The 26,994-nt window shown below is 32.4% G+C and overlaps 1 pseudogene; it reads left to right on the top strand.

The window, feature by feature from the left end:
- Positions 1-15,636: 15,636 nt before the first annotated feature.
- On the top strand, positions 15,637-15,906 carry LOC143389396 (ubiquitin-conjugating enzyme E2 D3 pseudogene; annotated as a pseudogene).
- The last annotated feature ends 11,088 nt before the right edge of the window (positions 15,907-26,994 follow it).

Raw genomic sequence — 26,994 nt, 5'->3', positions numbered from 1 at the left:
TATAGTTATTTTTAAATATATCACAGATTTTTGTAGACTATTGTTACTAAGTTATCCAACACCAGAACCAATTCCTCCTAACTATATTCTGAAGCCTCTTTATCATGTTTTCATTCACTTTCCCCACTACTCTTCTCTCTAGTGAATATTATGCTGCTCTTATTCCATGAGATCATATTTTTAGATTCCATAAATGAATGAAAACAGGCAGCATTTTTCCCATGGCTTATTTTCTTTATGTAAATACATCCTTCAGTTTTATCCATACTGATGCCAATGAAAGAATGATATTGTTTTTTATAATATTATAAAAATAATATTTTGTTGTGAATACATACTATAATTTCTTTATCCTTTCATTCATTTATGGATTCATTCATTGATATTAGATTTATCAGTCTTGAGTAGTGCTGCAATAAACATAGGTGTGGAGGTATCTCTTTGAGATAATAATTGCATTACCTTTGTGTAAATATCCAGTATTGAGCTTACTGGATCGTGTGATTTTTTTTTTTTAGAGAGAGAGAGGCAGAGAGAGAGAGAGAAGCAGAGAGAGAGAGAGAATTTTTTTTAATATTTATTTTTTAGGTATCGGCGGGCACAACATCTTTTTTTTTTTTTTTGTATGTGGTGCTGAGGATCGAACCTGGGCCGCATGCATGCCAGGCGAGCTCTCTATGGCTTGAGCCACATCCCCAGCCCCTAGATCGTGTGATTGCTGTTGGATATTTGAGGAAGTTACTTACTGTTTTCAATAATGGCTATATTATTTTACATTTCCACCAATTATGGAAATGGTGTGTAGGAGCATTTGAATAATATAGATTCTTCCACTCTAAGAACATGGAATATTGTTCCATATTTTGGTGTCCTCTTTAATTTTTTTTCCTCAATATGTTATCATTTTTATTATAGAGGTCTTTTACTATGTGTTCACTGTGTTTCTGTGTGTGTATGTGTGTGTGCTGGGATTGCACTTTGATTTGCTTTACTGAAACATTTTTTATTTGGTGTATAAAAATATGTTGATTTCTAGAGCTTGTACCTTTACTGAATTCTTTTGTCAATTCTAACAGATTTAGGGTCAGACTTTAGGCTCCTCTACATATAGAACTATATCATCTGCAAATAAGGATAATGTGTTTTTTTAATCCTTTTCAATATAAATGCTGTTTATTTTACTTTCCTACCTAATTTTTCTTGTTTTTACTCTTAAACCATGTAAAAGTGGGCATAATTCTCTCGTTCCAGATCTTAGAGGAAACAATTGTATTAACCCATTTAAGAATAATGTCCACTGTTGGCTTTATGTATAAATCTGATATGGTTTTGTTATAGTTGATCGTCACCCAATGAGCTATTTTGATTGTACACTCAGACCTCATGGTGGTGTTATTGGAATTGTTTTGCAACATTTAATAGGTGAGGCCTAGTGGAAGGTATTAGATAAATTGGAAGCAAAATTAATGTGGGACCCAAGTCTCTCTCCTCCTGGTTTAAAATATAATTGCTAACTTGCTTCCACTCACACCATTGCTGTCTACCATTGTGTGGTAAAATCAAGAACTGAGTGTATGGATGTGCCATGCCCTTGACCCTCTGCAAATGTTAGTTAAATAATTTCTTCTTCATAAGCAGCCTGTGTCAGGTATCTTATTTTAGTGAAGAAAAATTGATAAATATCATAGGCTTTATTGGGCTGGATATATTCCTTCCATACATAATTTGCTGAGAGTTTTAATTATGAAGCAATGTTGAAAGTTGTATGCTATTTCTTCATTTATTGAGAAGATCAAAGGAATTTTATTCTTCATTGTGGTAGTGTTATGATGTTCATTGATCAGTGAATGAGGAACCATACCTGAATCCCTAGGATAAATCTTATTTGAATATGGCATATAATATTTTGGATGTGCTCTTGAATTCCATTTGCTACTATTTAATTGAATTTTTTAAATCTATGCTTTTCAGGATATTGGTTGGTATATTTCTTTGTTGTGAAAAGTTTGCCTCGTTTAACTATCACGATAATAGTGCTCTTATAAAAGAGTTTGGGAGAGTTCCTTCACTTTCAATTTTTAGAGTACTTTAAGAGAATTGCAATTAGTTCATCCTTAAATGTTTTGTAGAATTGAACTATGAAGACTTCCTGGGTTTTACTTTGGTGAGAGAATTTTAATTATTGCTTCAGTCTCATTACTTATTTTTGGCTAGTTTAGAATTTGTGTTTATTCTTAGTGCAATATTGACAGATTATGTATATGTCTTGGAATCTATATATTCTTCTAGGTCTTCCAATTTCTTACCACAAAATTGTGCATAATATTTTTTTACCTGTTTACATATTTCTGTGATACCAGGTTTAGTTTTCACATTTTTCACCTCAATCTCATTTAATAAGTTTTTTTTTTAAATTTTTATTTACTACTTATTACTTTTTTTCTAAGATGAACGTCTCACTATTTTACCTAGGCTGGCTTGAAATACCTAAGTTCAAGGGATACTCCCTCATCAGGCTCTGAATTAGATGGAACTACTGGTAGGAGCCACCATGTCTGGCTATTTCATCTTCAGTGTTTTGTTTTATTTTGATTTTTGTCTCATTTTTTTCTGACTTTTTTCCCCTGGACAAACACATTATGCTTTTATTTTTTTTAATTTATTTTTTACATACATGACAAGAATTGAATGCATTACACTCATTATTACCCATTTACAGCACAATTTTTAGTAACTCTGTGTATAAAGTATGTTCACGCCAAATTTGACTTAAAAAAAGTGAGTTTATGTTAATTATAAGGAATGGTGGGTTTTATTGTGGTGTGTTTGTATATACATAAAAACATAGGGTGAATCCCCAATACTTCTTCAAGCATCCCTCTCCTTTCCACATCCTCTTTCTCTACCTAATGGTCTTCTATCTACTTTCATGACATTAGTTTTCCCCGCTTTTTCTCCATGACACTTTCACATATGAGAGAAAACATAATACTGCTCTTATCTTTATTATTTATTTTCTATGAATTTTGTGTTTAATTTGTTCTTGCGTTTCTAAGTCATTGAGGTATATTATTAGGTTGTTTATTTGAAGCCTTTTTCTTTTTTATGTTTTCATTTATAATTTTTCATTTTTGTACTCTTTCTGCTATCACACAGATTTTAAAATATTGTTTTCATTTTCATTTGTTTTAAGAAACATTTTAATTTACCTTTTAATTTTCTTAATGACCTATTTGCTGTTTAGAAGCATGTTGCATAAGTTTCACTTATTTTTATGTTTTTCATTGTTCCTCTTGTCAATTTCTAGTTTTTAGTATTATTTTTAGTATTATAATTAGAGAACATATAGAATATGATTTCAAGTTTTAAAAATATATTAATGCTCTCTTATGGCCGAACATATGGTCGATCTTGGAGACTCTTTCATGGGCTTAAGGAGAATAATGCGTATTCATCAATTTTTGAATGAAATATTTTGTATATGAATTAACTCCATTTGATATTCTATATATGATATATATAATATATATATATATATCATATATATATATATATATATATATATATATATTATATATATCAACTCTGATATGTTATAAATAGTATATATATATAAACTGTGATTTGACTTTGTCAGTATTCTGTCCAGATGATCTGTCCATCAATGAAAGTATCATGCTGAAATCCCAAAATGTTATGATACTGGATTCTATAACTTGTGATAAAATAACATTTTTATGATGTATTCAATTCATGAAGAGTTGGGTATGCATATATTTACAATTGTTAAATTGTCTTGCCAAATTGATGCTTCCTTTAATATATAATGACATTCTTTTTCTCTTTCTACAATTTCTTTTAAATTGAAAGTTCAATTTATCTAATAGGAGTTTGATGGTATTGCTCACTTGAAAGCCCTTTTCTTTAATATCTCTTCAAAGGTATTTATACCTATCATTTCTTTAAATAGTTTTAATATCCTTTACCTTCTCTTCTCCTCTTAAAACTTTCATAAGGCAAAAATATTTTGTTCCATAAGTCTCATAATTTTTCCTCATTATTTTTAGTTTAGGTCTTTTGTTTTTTGTTTTGTTTGTTTGCTTTTTGTCTAACTGAGTTTTGTCAAAAGATCTATCCTCAAGTTTAGAAATTATTTCTTCTGCTTGGTGTAGGCTGTAGGTATACTTCTTGAATTGAAAATTTCAGTTCCAAGATTACTAGTTGATTCTTTATCATGATTTATAGGTGTTGTAAATTTTTCATTCATACCATGGATTATTTTCTTCTTTTCATCGAATTTTCTATGTGAATCTTCTTATATTTTGCTTCATTTCCTTAGGATCATATTGAGGGAAAATATTGTTACTTTAAAGATACTATGCTTTCTTGCCTTTTCTTTTTCTTGTGATCCTATGTTGATTCATGCATACCTGGTATAGCAGTCACCTTTTTCAATTCTGTGGATTAAAATTTTCTCAGGAAGAATTTTTTGTTTAGATGGGATATCAGGTGTCAGTTGCATGAGTTCTTTGGTATTAGTTTTCAAAAGTATAGCTTCTGTGCAATTGCTGTAGTTATAATCTATAGAGGCAGTTTTTATGAAAACCTCAATAATCTAGACTGCAGATGCTTGTGAAGGTAGTGATGTAACTTTTCAGTGAATGTAGCATTCCAAAGGTGCATGGTCTCAGGCCCCACTCTGTGCTTGACTAATGTTGTTTGTAGCTGCAATCTTTAAATAGCTATTTGCTTAAGGGACTATCCTCTCACTCTGTTGGGTAAGGGCCAGATCTTGGACTTTGAGGAGCAGGAGTGCTAGAGCTGTCTCATTACTCCTAGAGCAGAATGTATCTAGCGATAGCTCTGTTTGGAAACTGGTGACATACAATAGCAACTTTGGTTCTGAGGACTTGGTACTCAATGTAACGTTTTTTTTCTGCTGGAGAAAAGTAGTTACAGGGACTTTAGGAATTTCCCCATCTGAACTTAAAGTCTATGAGGACTATGGAATTCTTGCATAGTTAGAACTGCCAATCTGTAGTGATAATGGAGATCAGTGTTGCTTTCCCAGTTAACTTTTCCTGGCAGAGGAGATAGGATCAAGGTCATAGTCCACTTTGTTCTTCACTTTGTACTGGCACAGGAAGTCTCTGTGCTTTTCTCTTCAGTTCTCATTACTCCCCACTGAGTTCCCGAATTCTGCTTCAGTTGCTTATTTGTGGTTCTGGTTCTTTCCTGTGGTGGATGTAAATACAATTCTTCACTATTCAGTCATCTTAGATTTGGCCAACATTCTGAATTACTTAATTCACATAATATAGTTTAGTAACTGTTTCAAATACTTGTGCAGAATTCATGGTGACACACTAAAAGTGGATTTTTCCCCTTTTAACAACTTTGATAACCTAAGGAATCTCTTTGTTGATAAATAAAATGTACTCTTTTTGATGCAGTTGCAGATGATGAAAAAAATTATAGAGTACCAATGTTTTAACTCTTGAATATTTCCAAGACCAGTGATCTGTTCAAGATTTTAGCCTTCCTGCAATTTGAAAGTAAGACTGCCAGTTTCATGGATGATGCTAAAAGTCATGAGATTCACAGGTCAGAGACAATATACTTCATTACTCACATTGACAGCAGTAGCCAATGTATCAGCATTTTCTTGTGTCAGTTCTCTGAGCTTCTAATCCCACAGGTGATATGAAAAGGACCAAGTAACACCTGCATACATAATGAGTTGTATTACTGGAAAAGACCCCTGAGCTTAGAAAGTTTGAATCATTTTTAATGGGCAGTAAACCTGCTTGACGTTTGTTCTAGAGGGAGATTTTATCTCTACCGCCTGAGACCTGCCCTTTGCACCAGTGAAAGATGCCATCTCTATCTTCCATCCTTGAAAAGACAGCCCAGATTCAAAAATGTAGTCAGTAACTCATTTGTGTGAAAATGTGAAGAAACATAAGAGATACATGAAGAGTTGTCTCCAAATTTCAAAAAGAAGGAGCATAATATCACAGTCAATAATTTTGTACACATACTTATGATGATATTTTGTCAAGTATTTGATTCAAAACATTCTATTAACTGAATGGTAAATATTAAGATGCTTATTTAAATTATACATACAAATACTGAATAATAATTATCTCAAATCACTAATGTGTTTGTACTTTTAAAATTAATATAGTACTCATGTATTACATTTTCATTTTATCATCAGAGTTGCTGGAAAAAAACATTGATTAATTCTTCAAGTCCTTTCCAATTTCATTATGAGCCTAATGTGATATAAAACACATTATTATGTTGAAGGTTTCCGCAGTCTGTCATCATTTGTCATCTGTGTTATGACACAGGATGGCATTTCTGTAGCAATAGAACCACTCCATGTCTAAGTGTTGGACTCTGGGCTTGCCTTGCCCACATTATATACTCCCAGCTGCTTTCCACTTTCTGTCAGAACACATATTACCAAACCTGAATTGATTGTATACTTCACATCATAGTTTATTGTCATCATTGCACAATGTAATACTTATCAAATCTGTATAATGTATAGGATTTTTCCATCACTCTTCTTTCCATGCCTCCATACATGTAGAAATAGGCATTCAAGGGTATTTGTGTCTTCTCATGCCATTCCTTAGATGAATGTGATAAAATTTAATTATGATTATGCATGATTCTTAAATTTCAGACATTGTCACTGTTAAAAATATTCTTGTGTACCATGCTTTTTCATTCAAAAGTATATTGTGGCTACATGTAACTCCATTATTTTGAATGCTTTATAGTATCTTATATTATGGCTATAACTCCTTTATATGCCTGCTGCTATAATGACACATAATTATGTGTTTACATCCATTGTCTATCCTAAAGTCATACTGATAGACGAGTCATAGTAATACACATAGCAAGATTCATATTCTCACCTGATTTTTGTATCAGCTATTTCTTGGAGCTTTATAAAAACAATTTACAATTGTTTTTAATACATCAAGCTTTAAAATATAATTTTACTGAAGTGATTAATATCCTAGTTTGGTGCCATACATGATTTAAGCCCTTTACATTGAAGATAGCCCAATGCATACTATTTGGCTCAAAATCTTAAGATTCTTCAGTAGATATATAGCATGAAATACAGAAATTTCATTCTCTGACATTTCTTAGGGGCTGGTTTTGACATCCTTTATGTATTTGGTGGAGAAGAGAGGAGGAAAGAGGCAAACAGTAGTACAAAAATATTATTATCTGGTGGACAAACAGTATTTGTATAAATTGTTGGAGGAATGTTCTTTTCCAGAGCATGAGGATGTCTTAAATATTTTTTTAACCAGGGAGATTGGAGGCATGGAACCTTTGCATGTTTGCAACATGCAGGACAAGTCCAGCTCTCTGTTTTCTGGTATATAAAATGCAGATAAACAACAATATAATCGGTCTGGGGTTGTGGACAAGTGGTAGAGCACTTGCCTAGCATGTGTGAGGCATTAGGTTTAATTCTCAGCACCATATATAAAAAAATGAATAAATAAAGGCCTATCAACAACTTAAATATATATATATATATATATATATATATATATATATATATATATATATATATATATATTGAGCTGGGTTTGAGCTTCAGTGGTAGAGCACTTTCCTAGTATGTGTGAGGTACTGGGTTTGATCCTCAGAACTGCATATAAAAAAATAAAAAAAAATAAAGGTCCATCAGGGCTAGGGTTATGTCTCAGTAGTATTGCACATCCCTGGCATGTGTGAGGTACTGGGTTTGAGTCTTAGCACCACATTAAAATAAATAAAATAAACAACTATCAACAACTAAATACATACATATATATATATATATATATATATATATATATGTATGTATTTAAATATATGTATATATATTAAAAAACACTTTAGTTGTTTTTAAAAAGGTGAATGAATAATAATATAAAGATTTTAGAAGACTGCCTATATTTTATAAAAGAAACATTCAGTAAATATTAACTTGCACATTTAATAAATATTCACTTATATTTTATTACACAACTTTCTTAAATGTATTATTTATTAAAAGATATTAGGGGAGTTGGCATGTTTGTTTGATAAAGTATAGATGAATACCTACATCATTCTGTATCTTTAAATACATTCCAAGGACTGAAGATTGACATAAAAATAAAATAACAGTACTAGATAAAAACATCATAGAATAGATATAATACCCATAAATATAAAAAGTAAGACATTTATATCATCTACACATATATGATAATGTAAAGGTACAAAGAGAGTGCTTTATAAATGTCATGGAATAGCAAAAGCTACAAGAAGCTAAAAAAAAAGGCCAGGTGGGGGGCATGAGCCAGAGTCTTCTCATTACCAAGGAAAGGATCCAACCCTGCAAAATCTTAGTTTCAGACTTCTAGTTACCTGAAATGTAAGAAAAAAAAATTTAGCCACAAAAGTTTCGGAATATTTGCTTATAGAAACTCGTGTATATTTGTATATTTTCCAGTAAAAAAAATGTACAAAAAGTAATAAATAAGAACATATAAATGTTGAATGCCTGGTATTCATTAGAAAGATACATAGATGATTGATGAGAAACCACTGTGAGAATGTATAAAGTGAAATTAAAACTAATTTATAAATCTCAACTGTCATTAGCTTATAAAGATCAGAAAGCCTAGAAGTAGAAAGAATTCTAGAGGATAAAAACTGTAGGTTTTCTTATTATTTTAGTGAAATGGTACCAATGTTTACCTTCATTGAAAGCCAATCTGGGAATTTCACCCAATGTTTAAAATATACATATTCTTGAGATTATCAGGACACATGTCCTTTTGTTAATTTGTTAGGGAATCCCTTCCTTCCAGGGCACAATTGCTAAAAATAGAACAATTGTGTTCATCAGATGTTCATTACAGTGACCAAACTACCTGATAATGATAACATAGAGAACTATAAGTTTAATTTTGACTTATAGTTTTAGAGTTCTTAATTCATGGTCAGCTGCTGCAAGGGAGAAATATAATGACCAAATGGGATGGTGGAGAAAAGCTTCTTACCTCATGGTAACCTGGAAGCAGAGAGAAAGATAGGAGTGCCAAGGATAGATATAAGCTAATATCACATTCCCAGTAATGGGTTTCCTTCAGCCATGTCTCACCTGTTTAACATCACCACCCATATATCCATTAAAATTATTTATTGATGAAGTGAATTAATTCATTGATGAGATTAAAACTTTCAAAATCTGATATTTTCCCCAATCAACATTGATATATTTTCTAATATATGAACATTTGGGAGATATTTCTAGACTCACACCATAACATTCTACCCATTCCCCAGAAAGTTCATGTTCATCTCACAGTGCAAAATATATTTGGTCTGTCTCCAAGAATCTCATAGTCTTGACAGTTCTGGCATTTCTCAAATGTCCATTTTCAAGTCTGTCCTGAGACTCAAGGAAAATTCTCAGTTAAGAGTTCTTGAAAAGATCAAAAGCTAGTTACATGCATCCAATATACAATATTTTCACATTCCAAAAGAGATAAATAGGAGTGTTGCAAAAAAGGAATAGGACCAAAATAAGAGTGAAACCCACAAATGCAAACATTTGATCCTTATAGTTCCATGTCCATCATCTGGGACACATGGGATCAAGATAGGATCTCCAAAGGACTTGCATACCTCTATCCCTATGGCCTTATTGTTGTAACACATATGACTTCTCTTTTTGCTGGAATTTGTTTAAGTACAGCTATCTTTGACAGAGATTCCATGTTACTGACATCTGTTAAAACCAGTGGTCTCCATTGGGACTTTTACTTTACACACACCTTCACACGTGGCCCTCTTAGTAATTTCCTGCAGAAATTCCAATCCTGCTACCCTATGCCTAACCTTCCAGGCCTTCATTTGGTATCTCCTTTAAAGCCTCTGTGACCCCGTAACTCCAGTATCCTGTATTTCTACAGAACAAGCACCATGTGGATGATACCAAGGTTTGCCATCAGCTAAAGCAGTAGCCAGACACACTTGGACCTTGTGTGCAACAGCTTCTGAATTCTTGGGTTGCTGAAATGAGTCCTGGAATTGACCTTCATAGGGACCCCTGTGCAATTAGGACACTCCCATGGTCTTGAAGTTTTTAACTTTATACCCTTGAGTTTTCCCAGTATGTGTGTGCTATGGCTCATTCCTGAGATGCCCTCAAAGCATTCTTCCTATTATTGTCTCTGTGAAAGTACTTAGAATCTCTTTAATGACTATAATCTTTTCACCTTCCTTGGTCCCAATTTTGCTTGTGATTTCTCGTCAAATAGCAAGTTTTCTGAATATTCTCTCTCTGCTTTCTACTCTCTTTTCTCACAGTAAAGCTGGATAAAAGCTGCCATCAAAACCTATATTACTGCCTGAATGCTGAGATGTCTTAAGATTTTTCTCCACCAGAATAATTAGTCCATTGCCTTTAAATTCAGCCTCTTGGAAAGTTTCAGGACATGAATGATATAAAGACAAGTTCTTTACAGAATGTCATATGTGTAGCCTGTAGTCCAGTTCCTAACTGAGTACTCCCTCCATTCTGAACTTCACGAGTTCTGTCATTACCGTGCACATTCCTTTTGGTCTTCTGGTCTTCTGATCTCCCACCAGAATTATTCATTAATTATGATTGCAGTAATGCTGTAGCTTCTCCATCCTGAATCTCCAAATAATTCCACCCCCCCCACACACACACACACAAGCCAGTTTAAAATGCTTCTGAACCATGTAGTCCGGAGTTGTCACATCCGTAACCACAACTCTTAGTACCAATTTCCGTGTAATGGCCAAAATAACTGACAAAAATAGAGGAAAAGGGTTTTGGGGGGTTCATGGGTACAGAGGTCTCAATCCATGGTCAGCTAGCACCAAGGGAGAAACTTCCTGGCTGAAGGGCATGATGGAGGAAAGCTGCTCACATCTTGGTAGCCTTTAAGTAGAGAGAAAGAAAGGAAGGTGCCAAGGACAGATGTCATCCAAGTGACTCTCAGTACCTACTTCCTCTAGTCATGGCCCAACTGCCTCAAGTTACCATCAAGTAATCCATTCATATCCACTGATGAGGTTATAGGTCCCATAATCTAATTTGCCGCTGCTACATGTTGCTGTAGTGCATAGAATATAAACTCTTTAGGAAACATTTTTAGATTTAAACTAAAAAAAAAAAAAAAACCTTCAAATTTATTTTCTTCTTTCTTCCTTTTATATTTTTTTTTATTTCTAACTTCCTCCATTAAACTGGCTCAAAATGAAGCAATACCATTTCCAAATAAATCTTTTCTTATGTGTAGGTACATCAAAATATAGACATTGCTAAATACTAGATTTAAAAACTTTTAAGATGATACTAATTTTACATTATTTAATTAATATAGCTATGAAGAAACTGAAAGTGCTTATTTGGTAGTCAATTATTTTTAGTAGTTTCTAATTTGGCATGACATACACAGTATAGTATAGATGCTACATATATTTCCTTGCAAGGTTTCTATAACTGATGATTAGTTTCTCAAATTTAAGGCTGTGAATTTGCCATTAATATTTTTATAACATTCCACTGTAAATTCATCTAAAGTATGGCCTTATCAAAGACTGTGTCTGGGATTAGATTCAGTGAACACTACCCTTAAAAATACATTATTGATATTTCTTCCTAATCATAATGATTCAAACTGCAATATCTAAACAAATTGATGTTTATTATGAAATTCTAACTTGAAAAAAAGACATGACTTCCCTTAAGTACACAGTGTCACCATTAAACATACCTCTATATCCCTGTTATTGCATATGCAAAAAATAAATTCACTACAAAAAAATTTAAACTTGAATAAATACAAAATGTTACTTTCTGAAAACAAATTAGATATGGAAGATCTATTTCTGTCTGTCATATAAAAAACCTTGAGTTCAAAGTGAGTGAGTGTGAAAACATAGCATGACATAGACTTCTTGAAGAGATGTATTAATCTGTTAAAAAATCTAGTTTGGGGAATTTGGCTTTGACTGTCTAAAAAGCAATAAATGGTTAGCTGCATAAAAAGTAATAAGGAGTCTCATGGCAATAAAGAGGGAACACAAAGAAATTTATGAAATTAAAGAAAAGCCCAGTACATCTGTCCAAATCAATATTTGTCTATGTGTTCACAACACAGATAGAGGGCAGTTTACTTATCATTTGAGCTGTCCCTCATGTTATTTGGATAGGGGATCATTTTCAATTACTATTTCAAATTAAAAGTCCATTTATCAAAAGAAGGGACAAGAAAAATTATGATTCTTCTTTTTCATTCATCTTTGAAAAGTGCTCTTGAGAATCCATATAATATTATTTTAAAATATACCACAAGCATTGTTACCACTAAAGAGTTATCCAATAATGAACGTAGGCATAGAATGTTAGCTATAATTAACACATCTGTCAGGTTAATAAAAACTTCCTGAAAAGCATTTTTAATTATGAATATGAATAAGGCCCCTCATCAGTATTTTTCTTAAAAGCAAACATATACAAAATTAAATAAATAGCTTCACAAACCATAGCCCCTATATCTCAGCTCTGGAGGCACACAGGGAAATTTCACAGTCCTTAGAAATTTTGCAACCCACCATCCCCTGCTTTGATATATGATCTTTTTGAATTTTTTAAAACTCTCCTTTGTGCTAAAAGATATATTTGGCTCCTAGAGATGCAAATCATTTTTAGGAAGTCTTTGGAAAACTACTTTGGATCCACAAAGTTTAGTAATATTAGACAAGTATGGATTTTTAAACACTATGTCCGAAGTCGATATATGGAATAAAACAGCCCTCTGGCAATATCTTTTTTAATGATTAAGTTTTCTTTGAGGTTCTTCTGCTTACACAAAGCAATGATACATCACAATAAGTCTGAACTTTCTGAAGTTATCACAGCATCATTGATACAGGGGCTCAATGTATTTTTTCCTTATAGTTTAGCTGATGTTGTATGTCATGGATAGTTGTTTCCAGTTCAACTAAGAACCAGAGTCCTTCAATTTGCTTGCAATTTTTTTTCTCGTTGTTGTGGTATTATACTTTTAAAGCTCTCTGGCTGACAGCTGAGGCCAGAGGCTTGGATATGTGGGGAGAACCATCATGCACTGAAAATATCAGTTCAACTGATTATTAAAGGACTGCAGAGATCTACAGACTTGAAATGGATGTTAGATTCACAAAATAATTATGAGTTAGTAGTTGTACTTATACATGTTTTAGTTGACTAAAGAAATTAATAAATATTTATGGAGTCATCTATATCCTCTACAGGTAGAAGAACATTGTGACTTTATTCCATAGTCAAAAGCTACTTGTTACTTAGTATAAAACCATCATATGATTTCTTTTAACATGACATCTAAGATAAATATAATTCTCAGGCCCATCCTTTTATTAATTAATTAGAATTATTTATCTTTAGTGAAACCAATCCTGGAACTATTTTGACATCCAGAGTTGTCAAGTGAGTCAAATAGGATGCCAATCCTGTCTAACCTAGGACAACACCCATAGTTCAGAGTCCCTGCAGTTTTGCAGTTACTGGGAACAACTTGCCTTCTTCTTAGTACAGCAGTTAGTGCAAGTCACAGGACTAGTTTAGCACTTCTTAGTTGGATTAGTTACATTGTAGGAGCACTTTCAGAATCCCCAGTCACCATCCAATACTGTTAGCATACTAGTGCTGTAAAACATTGAATTATTTTTTTTTCTGTCTTTTTCTCAAATTATGTGTCCTTCTCACTTCCTGGGGTTAGAAAAAAGGATTCATGAATGTTCTGACTTCAATTGAACTACATTGACCTGATAGTTTCAATCTTCTCTTCTACAGAAGAGCTAAATTACTTGAGGAAACTTAAACTAACCAATATTAAAATGCCTACTTCTGTTTATGAAAAAATATTTGATCTCAGGCCTTCAAGTGAATATTCCTTATCTTGCTAGAATTTGAATCCGTTGACATTTTTATCTGTTTATGCATTCATTAATAGAGGTGTGGCATACCATATCAACCAGGAGTATGAACTCTGGGTCAGACTTCCCAAATTCAAACCTACCTGCTATGTACTAATTTGTGGACTATGCTAAAGTCTTCTAACTTCTAGGTTTTTCCATTTCTTCTGTACATTGTGTACTACAATTCCATCCACTTCAAAGAGCTGTTGTAAAGATACAGAATATTCAGTGCTCTGTGTAACTAGTAAGTGTTCAATAAAATTAACTACTGTCATCCTGTGAATAATCCACTGAACATGGTGGTGGACAAGGATTTAGTACCTACCATATAACAGAGAATACTATAAACACTGGAGAGAAAACAGATGATAAAAGAAACACCTCCACTACTTCCCATCCTCTCTTTAACCATCATTTCACCCAGAAAGAGTGCAAGAATATTCCTCTAATAAAGATTATTAGTATTAATATAAACTGAAGATTTTAAACTCAAGAGAGGGGGAAATTGCCAAAGGTCAAGCATGCAGAGGTACCTTATGCAGTCCTAATAAATTCTGAAATATCACATGTGATATGGAATTTTATAATTAATTTTTCCTCCTACAAAGTTTATATTAAATTGGCAGAATTCATGGAAATAGATGCCTCCTAAAACCCATAAAATCATCACTCACAATCATCATTTTAACGAGGATATTTGCAAAAATAAATTACTTAAACACCCCTCTAAATCATCATGTGTAACTGGTGGCTACCATATTGAACAATGTAGGTCTAAGTTAAAATTTTATGAACATTTGTTTTATAATTAAAAGACATAATGAAATACATAATACTTACATTTTTTTTAGTACCAAGTATTTGGTCATAGAAATGGAACAAATGGAAATATACTAGTAAAAAAAAAAGATAAAGATTTAATAACGGGGCTGGGGATGTGACTCAAGTGGTAATGCACTCTCCTGGCATGCACGGAGCACTGGGTTCGATCCTAAGCACCCCATAAAAATAAAATAAAGATGTTGTGTCCACAAATAACTAAAAAATAAATATTAAAAAAATTCTCTCTCTCTTTAAAAAAAAGACTTAATTACATGGATATAAGTAATAGACTACTTAAGAAAAGAGAAAGAGAGATATACACAAAAATGTGGAAGAAACAAAGCATGTTATTATGAGAGTCAAAAGAACGAACCAAATGTGACCTGGAGAGAAATGAACATTATGTTCCACAGTGATTTTTCCTGTGGCTCCAGTTAAATTCAGCCTTATGCATATATTTTGCATTTAGTTGCCATTTTTGGTCATGCAAGTTTTAAATTTTATGGAAAACTGACTTATGAAATAACAAGCTTTTCATGTTATATTTATACTGTTTACTACTTACTGATTATTTGTGAACTAATTACTTCATATCACAGAACCATGTTCTAATACTACAGAGAAGGAGAACATAGGTAGATTAGAAATTCTTATTTATTATTCCATAGGAGATGAAAACTCATCTTTTAAACACTTTTAACCTCTAATGGTAATGAGGGTGAATATAACCCAATGTTCAACTTAAAAACAAATGCTCTAATTCATTTGCAAGATACAATTATGGGAACTTATGACAGCCCATATAAGCGTGGTGTATTCTTCTTGACAATTCATTTTCCTATAGACTACCTCTTCAAACCAGCTAAGTTTGCATTTACAACAAGAATTTATTATCCAAATATTAAGAGTGATGGCAACATTTATCTTGATATTCTAAGATCACAATGGTCTCTTGCTTTAACTATTTCTAAAGTTCTTTTATCCATTTTTTCATTGCTATGTGATCCAAACCCAAATGACCCTTTAGTGACAGATATTGCACAGACATAAGCACAACAGAATATCTTGGGAATGGACTCAAAAGTATGCCATGTGATGCTACCTTAAAGTCAGTATAACCTGCATTATAGCTGGAATAAACTTTTAATTACTTTTTTTAAAAAAGTGATGCAAGTTTTAAATGTATTGGAAATATACAACAGAAAATATTTGTTTTGAGTATTGAACTTAGATGTGAATGCTTTCTAAACTCTGGGTTTCAGAACCTCACATCTCAAAAAAAGTGGAGGAGAAAAATGTCACGGAAGTAAGAAGGCAGAAGCACAAACCAATTACTTATAGTAGAAGGAGAAGTTAGAGTTCTGGAATTCCTCTTCATGTTTATCTCCCCATCTAACCTGTATACGATAGGACTAGGATTGAGTTGGGTATGAGAAGAAACAGAATAAATGAAAAGTTTAAGTCAATAATACATTTCACAAGTTAACATTAGCAATTTAAACTTAAAAACAGATGAGGAAAATATGCCTACTATGATCATTCAAAATAGACTCATCTTTTTTCTAACCTCCTAATGCATTGTTCCTACAAACATATTTCATTTTAGGTATTTGCCTTTGAATGTTAAGAATAATATTCAGTCAAAGTTTGTGATTGTAAACTCTAATATGTGAACTAGTGCCTTCCAACAAAAAATAATGTAAGGCATAATTGAGTTGCCTATGTAGGTTTAATTTTTTATTTCATACATTAAATAAAGCAAACATAAATAGGTGAAATTAATTTTACTATATGTTTATTTATTCTGATCTAAAATGTTGTTGTATTAACAAGTAATAAATATACAACTTAATAGTGAGATATTGTACATTATTTTTCATCCTAAGTTTCTGAAATTCAGTGTATAATTTAGAAGTAGAGTACATTCCCTTATCACCATTTTTTTACTAAATAGACACGTGTAAATGGTGGTTACCATAATGGAAAATGTAGGTGTAATTAACATTATAGAAACATCACTCCACCACAATTACAAACATAATAAAATATATTCACCACAATTACAAATGTAATAAAATATATAATATTTATGTTTTGACAGACATACTCCTTTGGGTAACAGAGAAAATGCCATGCCTCTTTGTGCTTTTTATTTTAGGAATGTCCTTATAGAATACTTCCAGAGCATGACTTTTGGATACTGCACACTGCACATCTTATCTCAAGTGTAATGAACTGCTCCCACTTCAAATGTTTAAATTACAATATTTGTGAAGAATTATTTATACATTTTAATTATGATACATGACTGAGTATGTATTGGCCTTAGTTAAAACTGATTGGTTGACAAAAATTTCCATTTTTTATAGATGTTTAATCAATCCATTATTAACTTTGGTTTCAGTTCTCTTCTTTAGAAAGTATTATGAATATTTTCTGGCCTGTAACATTTTTGGCTCTTGAAACCCTCATAGGCTCTGGGCCTTGTGGCCCTAATGCTATAAATCCTCCCTGGAACAACACCATTTTCCACATACCTGCTCATAAAACACAGGAATGGTCCTATTGTAGCTCTCAATGAAATTGTCACCTAAAGAAGGATTTTATTCACCTAAGTTAAGTTTTCAGGATATTTGGGTTGCCTTTTTCATATTATTGGCATAATTTGCTTATAATTATTTATTTGACTGGTTGTTTTCTGTTTATGATTTTGGAGGGACTATCTAAAGTCCCTGTCTATTTTCTTTAAACTAACACATAATGTCTTTAGTCACTGAACATTAGGCAAAAGTAAAAAAAAAAAAAATGCTTATTAAAAGGAAAGTTCAAATCTCATTATACCTAAATGCAGAATAGATATCCCCTGCCCCTGGCCATAGGGATTCACATTTGCTGTACACTGCACCTTATCTACAGAATTATTCCTATACATTCAATGTTTCTAGTACAGTGAATCTGGTGAAGCACGTTTTCTACTTAAAGTTTAAAAGTTCTTATAACAATATGAATTTATGAATCATTTGAGGTTTAGTGAGATATTTTTATTCATTTTACATTTGTAATTATTTTCTTTCAGTTCTCTTACTTTAGGAATCTCTATACTTTAAAATAATAGTTTGGGGGATTTTGTTTGTTTGTTTGTTTTTCTTCAAATCTTTGCTTCTCCATCTTGACCTATTTTTCTTCTGTCAGGAAAAGTTTTTCAAACTTTGCAGATATTTTTGGTTGTCATAACTTGGAATGGGATAAGTTATACTGTCGTCTTTAGAGTACATAAAGAGGTGCTTCTAAAACCTTTAAATTGTATAAAGGGTCTCTAAGAAACAAAGGATGATCCACCCCCAAATGTCACAAGTGCTGAAGTTGCAAAATCCTTTTCTTATTGTTCACTTTTAAAAAGTTATCTGTGTTCTTTCCTTTAAATGATAATTAAATTTAAACATATTATTGTTTAAAGAAAATCATCTTGTTTTATTTTAATTTATAACTTTTCAATCTGGAAAAATTTTGTAAAATTTATTCAACTTACGACAGTTTAAATAGCCCTGAATATTTCCCAAGATAGTACTTTAAAGTTTTTCCTTTTAGTTTCTTTAAATGTTGGGAGATACAATGACAATTTTGATGATATCATTATGAAGTCTTATTAATTTAATGTATCTTTCTTGTTCTATTTCATAGGTCCCCTTAGATGGAATATAATAAAGCAGAAGCTTCAAAAAGATTAATGCCTGGATTATCATTTCTGCAATAAAACAGAAATCTAAGTGGTGAAGACCACAGGCCCCTCAAACCTGGATTCCAGAATTCTATATTAAGCACTGGAGTTTTTAGTACTCTGCTATAGGAAAGCCTTTTGCCAATGCTTACAAGGAACTGTTTATCTCTGCTTCTCTGGATCCTGTTTGATGGAGGTCTCCTAATACCACTTCAACCACAGCCACAACAGACTTTAGGCACAGAACCAAGAGAAAATGTTATCCATCTGCCAGAGCGACGATCACATTTCCAACGAGTTAAACGTGGCTGGGTATGGAATCAATTTTTTGTGCTGGAGGAGTACATGGGCTCTGAACCTCAATATGTGGGAAAGGTAATGGCGTGTTTCTTTTGAAAACCACTTGATAGGAAGGGGGAATATGAATTGTGCATTGTGTATGGATGTTTTGCACAGGAAGTGAACAAACCAGTGACTAGACCACTGGACTTACAATCCAAGATTTCTCTTCCTGACTCATGGCCTGGGTAAGTTTTGGAATATCATTTAACCCCTCTTTACTTTTATTCCCCCTGATTATTTTAATGAAAATAATAAATGTGTGTGTATTTGGAATACGTTCCATGTTTATTTATTTTGCTTCCATTTTTGTCATTCTTTGTAGAAGAAACAAAGTTAAAATATGTAGATGTCATAAAAAGCCTTAGCACATATGGTTTGCAGCTAGTCTGAAACTGTTCACTAGTCAAGTCAGAGACAAAAAGAAAAATCTCCAGGCATAATATCTTAAATTGATATTGAAGTTCTTGAATGAGCAGGATTAATTCCTTCCCTTTTTATTTAAAGCTTGAAACACCATCAGGATTGTAGTTCTAAAAACCTGTCTGTTTTGACCTACTTATATTTATTAACAATTTCTCTTTGTTATGTTTTTCAAGTTATTTTAAAGTTACTTATGGTCAAAGGCATAAATATTGGATCAGAAATGTGCACCATTTGATATTGAAACTAGCATACAATTTTGAAACCATATTACAAGCTTAGAGATTTTTAAAAAATAGACAATGGTAATAGTTTCAGCATGCTTGTGTTGATAATTGTTTTCCTTTTATTAAAAAATTTTCTTATGTCTAAGATAGATAAAATTTATCCACATTATCAAAAAGTCATTTTTCCAGAGCTGGGTTTGTGGCTCAGTGGTAGAGCACTCACCTAGCCTGTGTGGGACTCTGAGTTCCAGCTTCAGCACCACATAATAATAAAGAAATAAAATAAAGGTATTTTGTTCAACTACAACTAAAATATAAATATTTTTTAAAAAGACATTTTTCCAAAAAATGAATATTTTTATATTATTTTAATTTTGTGAATTTTTTTTAATTTTACAAATGATTTTGTCATGAACTTTAATGAAATCAGATTAACTCTCTTGAGGAGAGTTTAAAATAAGCAAAATAAATGCAAAGACAGAAATGGAAAACAATGGTAGGAAGGATATTTGGACATGGTTTAGAAGGTCATGTCTCTTGAACATTAAATCCTGTGAGTTTTCTGAAAATTTAAACTATAGAGAAGCATGATTGGACTTGTGATTACAAAATTTGGGTAAAAAGTAGCATATCTGTTCATGCTCTACATTCTTCGTATTATTTTGTTTAAAATTTGCCTTTTAGAAATGTATTTAAATTTTACCGAGTAATAGAGTTAAAAATAAGTTCCAATAAAAACTGCTGAAGATGAACATATACTCAGGATTACCACACAGTTGTATGGATCCCAAAATAATTTGGTTTGCTTTTGTTTTTTTACTGGACATTTTTCTATATATAAAAGTTGAGTCCCTTGGCTTTCCATGTAAGATTCATTCTGGGTATTCAGTTTCAAATAATCTTACAAAAGAACAATAGTAACAGTAGATATCATGGCATTGTTCAGCTATCTCCTTGATAGCTGCCTACTAGAATTCTGAATCTGGGTTTGTAGCCCTGGGATGACCTTCTAAATGCAATCCCTGGATTTTAAACCATGGGTTAAGCAGAAGGTCATAGTGAGTCCAAATGGTTAGAAAAACAGTGAGGCCCAAAGAGTTCCAATTTAAAGATGTCCTTCTAATATTACAGCTACCCACTAGAACCATAGGAAAAAGAAGGGTCTTAGGTAGTTTGGAGAAGGTACTACAAAGTTCTGATGTCTCTGAGGTAATTGCTGAAAACTTCTGCTTATACAATTCTGCAATAGGACCATGTGATGTAAAAACCATTAAGACCTGTTTAGATAATTTCATGTAGTTTTGGTGCACTTGCTTCTTTTTTTATTTAACTAAATATAAAGATGGAGGTTTGAAACCCAGTACAAATGAATGCAAGGGAGAGCTTCGAACCATTTTGAAGATTTCAGTTTTCTAAGCTCTGCTTATGATAGATGATATATATCACATTGAAATTCCTAGAAAATGCCTGTAGAGAAGGTACTCTCTGTTTTTAATTAGATCAGACTCACAGACTTTAGTCACAAGAATTAGAGATAATAAAGTGAACATTTTGTTAACAAAGTAATAACACTTTGTTTTTTTTTTTTTTCAAGGTAGAATAGTTTTTTTACCTACAAATGATCTTAAGTTATAATGGAAATGTTAGGTTAACTGTCCAACTTCTTTTCTGGTATTCTGGAATTCCACCATTGTAATATTATGGTGTGAAATTTATTTGGTTCACTTAGAAGACAAGTTAACATTTGTAGATTGTATCAAAAGGAGTAGATTCCAACATCTAACCTATTACGACATTTATAGAGTGTTATTTCTACATGTATATCGCTGGACATTGGTAATGTGTAATATAAACTCCTTTTTCTTCAGCAAAAATACACTTCTAATGTAAATGAAATGTCAGTTGCCAACATTTTCTTTCCTCAAGGAAACTAATTAAGGTTTAATTAACTCTGTGTTGATACTTCTAATTTTGGGAATAAAATTATGATAGCATGGAGGCCAATTCAACATATTTTATATATGTATGTAAACAATATACAAATGTATTTATATTTCTGCTCATTCTATAAAGGCTTTGAGATATTACACAGAAAGGCAGATTATTACCAACTATATATAATTCAGGGCTAAGGAAAAAGGCAAATGCAAAATTGCCCACCACAATGGTCTACTGACTACTATCATTGTGCCTCCAATTTAACTTTCTTTTTTCTTTTTAAAAGAAGGCTTAGTCCCTACTACTGGAGACTCCATTCATTTAGAGAAAGTTATTTCCAAGTATCAAAATATGAAAGAATTATCCAATGTAGAAATTTGTAGAAAGAACAGTGTGTGGCTCAGTGGCCATTAGCCTTGTTAACCATTGTATTTAAAGAAGCAGATGTTAACATTGATATACTTTTGTAATATATATATATATATATATATATATATATATATATATATATATATATATATATTGCTTTGAATGAATGAATGCTGCTTTACTTTTCATACAAAAAATCATAACAGTATGTTAAATTGAAGCCAATTATTTCTCAAAATACATGTTTTGTATTTACTAAAATAACCTGGGTGTGAGTTTCTATGTAGTCAAGTGAGACAGAGATTAATTTACTTTTAAAAAATTACATATTAGGTATTGCTATTTGCTAAAATTAAAGACAAAGAAAAAAGCCTGAATCACAAATATCCACGTAATTATGCACATGCATGTATACATACACAAATTAATGATAATTTGGTTGCTTACTCCAATGCAGACAATTGCATGCCTATGTCTATTTCCAAGTTTTGTCAGAGCCTCAAGGCAATATATCAAGACAATACTGACCCTTGTTTCCTCTAAGAGTAATTCTGAAAGCCAAGTTTTCATTACAGATGAATTATAGTTAGAAGCACCACTTAAATTTAAATTGTTTAAAATGACAAAAATATAAAAAATAAACATACAGTCCCTAGTTTCAGTGGCCTCTATTTATTGAATATATTTTGATTCAGCATGCATTAAACTCTGATACATATTAAGCCTGGTGAGGTTAAAAGTAAATATGAAGTCCCCTACATTAAAATATAATAGGTAAACATTACTGAGTGATTCCTTTGGGCACCTCTAATTGCTTTACGAATGTAAATTTATGTATCTTTTCATAACAGCATTATAAGGAAAAATACATATGAGAAAACTGAGGTGCAGAAAGCTAAATAATCTACCCATTGTCCAACACCCAGTAAATTCTGAAGTTAAAATTTAAGATTAGGTAGTCTCCATTTTGCTCCATTGCACCAGACAATATCAGGGTATATAATTCTATATTGTTCCCAAAGGTGAACAATAACTTTAGTACTATGCCAAAAGCACTATAGTGGAGACAAATTGTGGGACTGGAGGGACACTGGATGCTCTGCAACTGTATCAAGAAATGTAGGACTTCAAGAAAGTTTTCACAGATTAGAAAGCACCTGAGATGAGTCTGGAAAAATGATTTGACTGACATTTCCAGAAGAGGTTGTATGGAGTAAAGTTTTTAAAAACCCTGATATAAAGTTTCAGAGTAGTTTTGATTTGCATTTTCCTGATTGCTAAGGATGATGAATATTTTTCATGTGTATTTGTTGACCATTTGTATTTTTTCTTTAGGGAAGTGCTGCTTAGATCATTTGTCCTTTTATTGATTGAGTTATTTGTTTTTAGGTTCTTCATTAACTCTGGATATAAATCCCCTGTCAGAAAAGTAGCTAGCAAAGATTGTCTTTCTATCTGTAGCCTTTTTCTTCACATTCTAAATTTACTTTGTTGCTGTACAGAAGCTTTTTAATTTGACATCATCCCACTTATTGATTCTTAAGTTTATTTCCTGAGCCTTAGTAGTCTTAATAAGGTAATTTTTGCCTCTGCCAATATGTTGCAGTGTTGATCGTATGATTTCTTCTCATAGTTGCAGTGGTTTTGGTTTAATTCCTAGGTCTCTGATCCACTTTGAATTTCTTTTTTTTTTCAGGTTGATCAAAAGAAATGTAATTTCCTTCTTCTTCATACAAAGGAACATTTTCCAGCACCATTTCTTAAAAGGCTATATATTTTTCCCAGTGCATGTTTTTAGAAACTTTACCAAGTGTCAGATGACTGTATCTATGTGGGGTTGTCTTTGTGTCTTCTATTCTATCCTATTGGTCTTCATGTCTGTTTTAGTCTCAAGACCACACTGGTTTTGTTACTATAGTTCTGTAGCATTTATTGAGATTGGGTAATGTGATGCCACCAGCAGCACTCTTGCTCTGTATTGCTTTGGATATTCTCAGTCCTTTATTCTTTCATAAGAATTTTTGGCCTGCTTTTTTTTGTCCCTAATTTTTTGAAGAATGTCATTGGTATTTTGATGGGTATTATGCAAATAATAAGATTTGCTGGAGAGGATGTGGGGAAAATGTTGTACTTCTATATATTTCGTGGGACTGCAAGTTACTTTGGAAAATACTATGGCGATTTTTCCAAAGATTAGGAATTGACCTGCAATATGGTGTAGCAATCCCACTGCTTGGTATTTATCCAAAAAAACTAAAATCTACATACTGTAGTGAAAAAAAAGATTTACAAAGTTTATAGCAGAACAATTCACAATAGCAAAGTTAAGGAACAAGCCTAGATGTCTGTCAATGGATGAATGAATAAAAAATGTGGTATATTTGTAAAAGAGAGTTTTACTCAGCCATGAAAAATAAGATAAATAAATTATAACATGCTGATAAATGGATAGAACTAGAGAATACCATACCAAGTGACATATTCAAGACTCATAAAGTTAAGGGTCAAATATTTTTTTCTTTTATGTGGAAGCTAGAGAGATAGAAAAGAGAAATACAAAGGGAATCTCACAAAAGTACAAGGTAGACTAATAGACTAATAGAGAAGGGTAAACAAGTGGAGGATGGTGGGAGATTATGAGTAATTACTTAGGAACAAAATCTATAAATTATTCTATTTCCATGTATGATTATACCATTATGAATATTATATATACATATACATGTATATATATGATTAAAATAATAATAATAACAGAAGAGAGATTAGTAGAGTAAAGCAATTGGAGGGGGTGGGAGGTGAGGAGAGAAAGGAAAAATACTAGGAATGTGATTATTATATTGTTATACATGTGTACATATATGTCATAAAAAAAGAATTCCACTATTGTATATGATGATAATGCACCAATAAAAATTAAAATAAATTAATAAATAAAATATGCATCAAAGACAGAGAAACTGAGATATAGATAGGGGATATTTGTAGGAAGGAAGAAAAAGGGCATAGTGAGCTTGTATAGGAAGTAATGGAGGAAATGTGATATTAGAGTTGAAGATCTAAGAGATGGGAGAAAATTAAAAAATGTCAACTTCTATTCACCATGGACATATAAAGGATGAGGCAGATTAGAGGAATACTGTTAGAGGCAAAATCTTCAGAAATTAGTGGATAATTGCACATAGAGTATAAGAGAGATGTAAAAATGTGACACAGATGTTTGACTTAATTTTTATTAGTATCTTGTAAAGATTTGGGATGGGAACATGAAAAAAAATCAGTGTTAGATATTTTATTCCGTAATTACTTGAAAATAACCAGTTAAAGTCTATTACAGATACTTGAATTCATTAATCTAGAATTTATTAAAAATATCTTGTGTACATTTGAGTGGAAAAAATTCACACAAGTATGTAATATACTCTAGGAAAAAATACAGAGGAAAGAGAATCCTAAATTTTAATCGTAAATCAGGTGAAGGTTTTGCTCTCATTAGTAGAAAGTAAAAGATAAGCCTAAGATAGTATCATGGAAGACAAAACAAGAAAAACATTTTAGGAATAACAACAACAAAAAAAATGACAAGCTCCAAAGGTCAAACAAAATAGTTACTGAAACAAGTTCATTTTATCTTGTGATTAGTGAGCCAGAAGTGACCTTTACCAAAATGATTTTCTCTAAGGTGCAAAAGAGGCAAGGTAAAATAAGAGATGCCCTAAAGGATCCCCTATATTCTACATATACTTTCTTCCATTGTAGAGTAATAGTCCAGTTACCCCTTAGTAGTCCAGATTGATCATCCCAGCCACCACAGTAATTCTCTTGCATTTTGTTTCAGAAGCATGAAGATCCCCTAAATGGCTGGGGCCAGCCTTAACTTGTGGTTCAATAAAATCATGTTTTGCACTGGTGCAGGCATTCTTCCCTTTGAAATTAAGATCCTTAGGCCAGCAGAGCAGAGGTTAGAGGGATAGGAAACAATATTTTGCCAATGGGTCAAAGTATGGTGCAGAATAGTGGTGCCACTTCCATTTACAACCTGTAATTCAAAAGCGGTGAATCCTGGCTCAGTACTGATTTCTGACTGTGGGAATAATAATAACACTGTGCATTGTGGCTGACACATAGCACATACAGCCTCCTGGAGAACCATGCCCAAACTACAAAGTATTGCTGCTTAGTTGACATGATAAACAGATGTATCAGGCTGGTGAAGAACATGATAAATCAGTGAATTTCGTGAGCTTGTGCTTATTACTAAACTTTATTTACTATAAACTATTTTACATAGTCAGAATCAACACAATATAGAAAAACTTTATGATGGATATTCCATAAGTCCACAGATGGTAGTTTGAGAAGAAACATTAAATGATGGGAAGGAAAAATCTATACCCACTATGAGTGCCTACTCAATAAGAACAAAAGTTGACTCTCCCAAGATGGTAGTGGTCAAGTGTAATCAACTTGCTACAGGGTAGCTAGCTACTCAATTCAGGAAAAGGTTCACTCACTGTTAATCTCTGTTGCTGTCAGATTGGGCCCTCAACAAGTGCCTGTAACCAGTTCAGCCTTAGTTATTCCATGGAATAACACTGTAATTCCATGAAGAGCCTTCATCTCTTCTGCCATCACCACTCTTTTTATGAGCCCATAGGGATGTAACAGGAATGGCTGCAGAAAGAGGCTTACTGGTATCCACAGAATGGATCATTCTATTGATTATTACAATATTTCTTTGCTGAAGTAACCCATTCTGTGAACATTTACACACAACACAAGTATCTTCATGTTTTTTCTTTTTTCACTTTTTTTGGGAGGTGGGGGGTGGGAATACTCGAGATTAAACTCAGAAGCACTTAAACAATGAGTCACATCCCCAGCTGTATTTTGTATTTTATTTAGAGACAGGGTCTCACTGAATAGCTTAGTGCCTTGCTTTTTGCTGAGGCTGGCTTTGAACTCACCATTCTCCTGTCTCACACTCCCAAGTCTCTGGGACCCAGGTGAGTGATACCTCACCCAGCTTCATTTTTTCCTTTGTACAGTAACATCTAGCCATAAAACTCTTCCCTAGATATCATTGTGATCGATTTTATAAACACATCTCTTTTCTAATCACAT

This window comes from Callospermophilus lateralis, unplaced genomic scaffold (genome assembly GCF_048772815.1).
Source record: "Callospermophilus lateralis isolate mCalLat2 unplaced genomic scaffold, mCalLat2.hap1 Scaffold_160, whole genome shotgun sequence".
NCBI lineage: Eukaryota > Metazoa > Chordata > Mammalia > Rodentia > Sciuridae > Callospermophilus > Callospermophilus lateralis.
The sequence above is the reverse complement of the archived record's forward strand: the minus strand, read 5'-3'. Positions and strand labels throughout refer to the sequence as shown.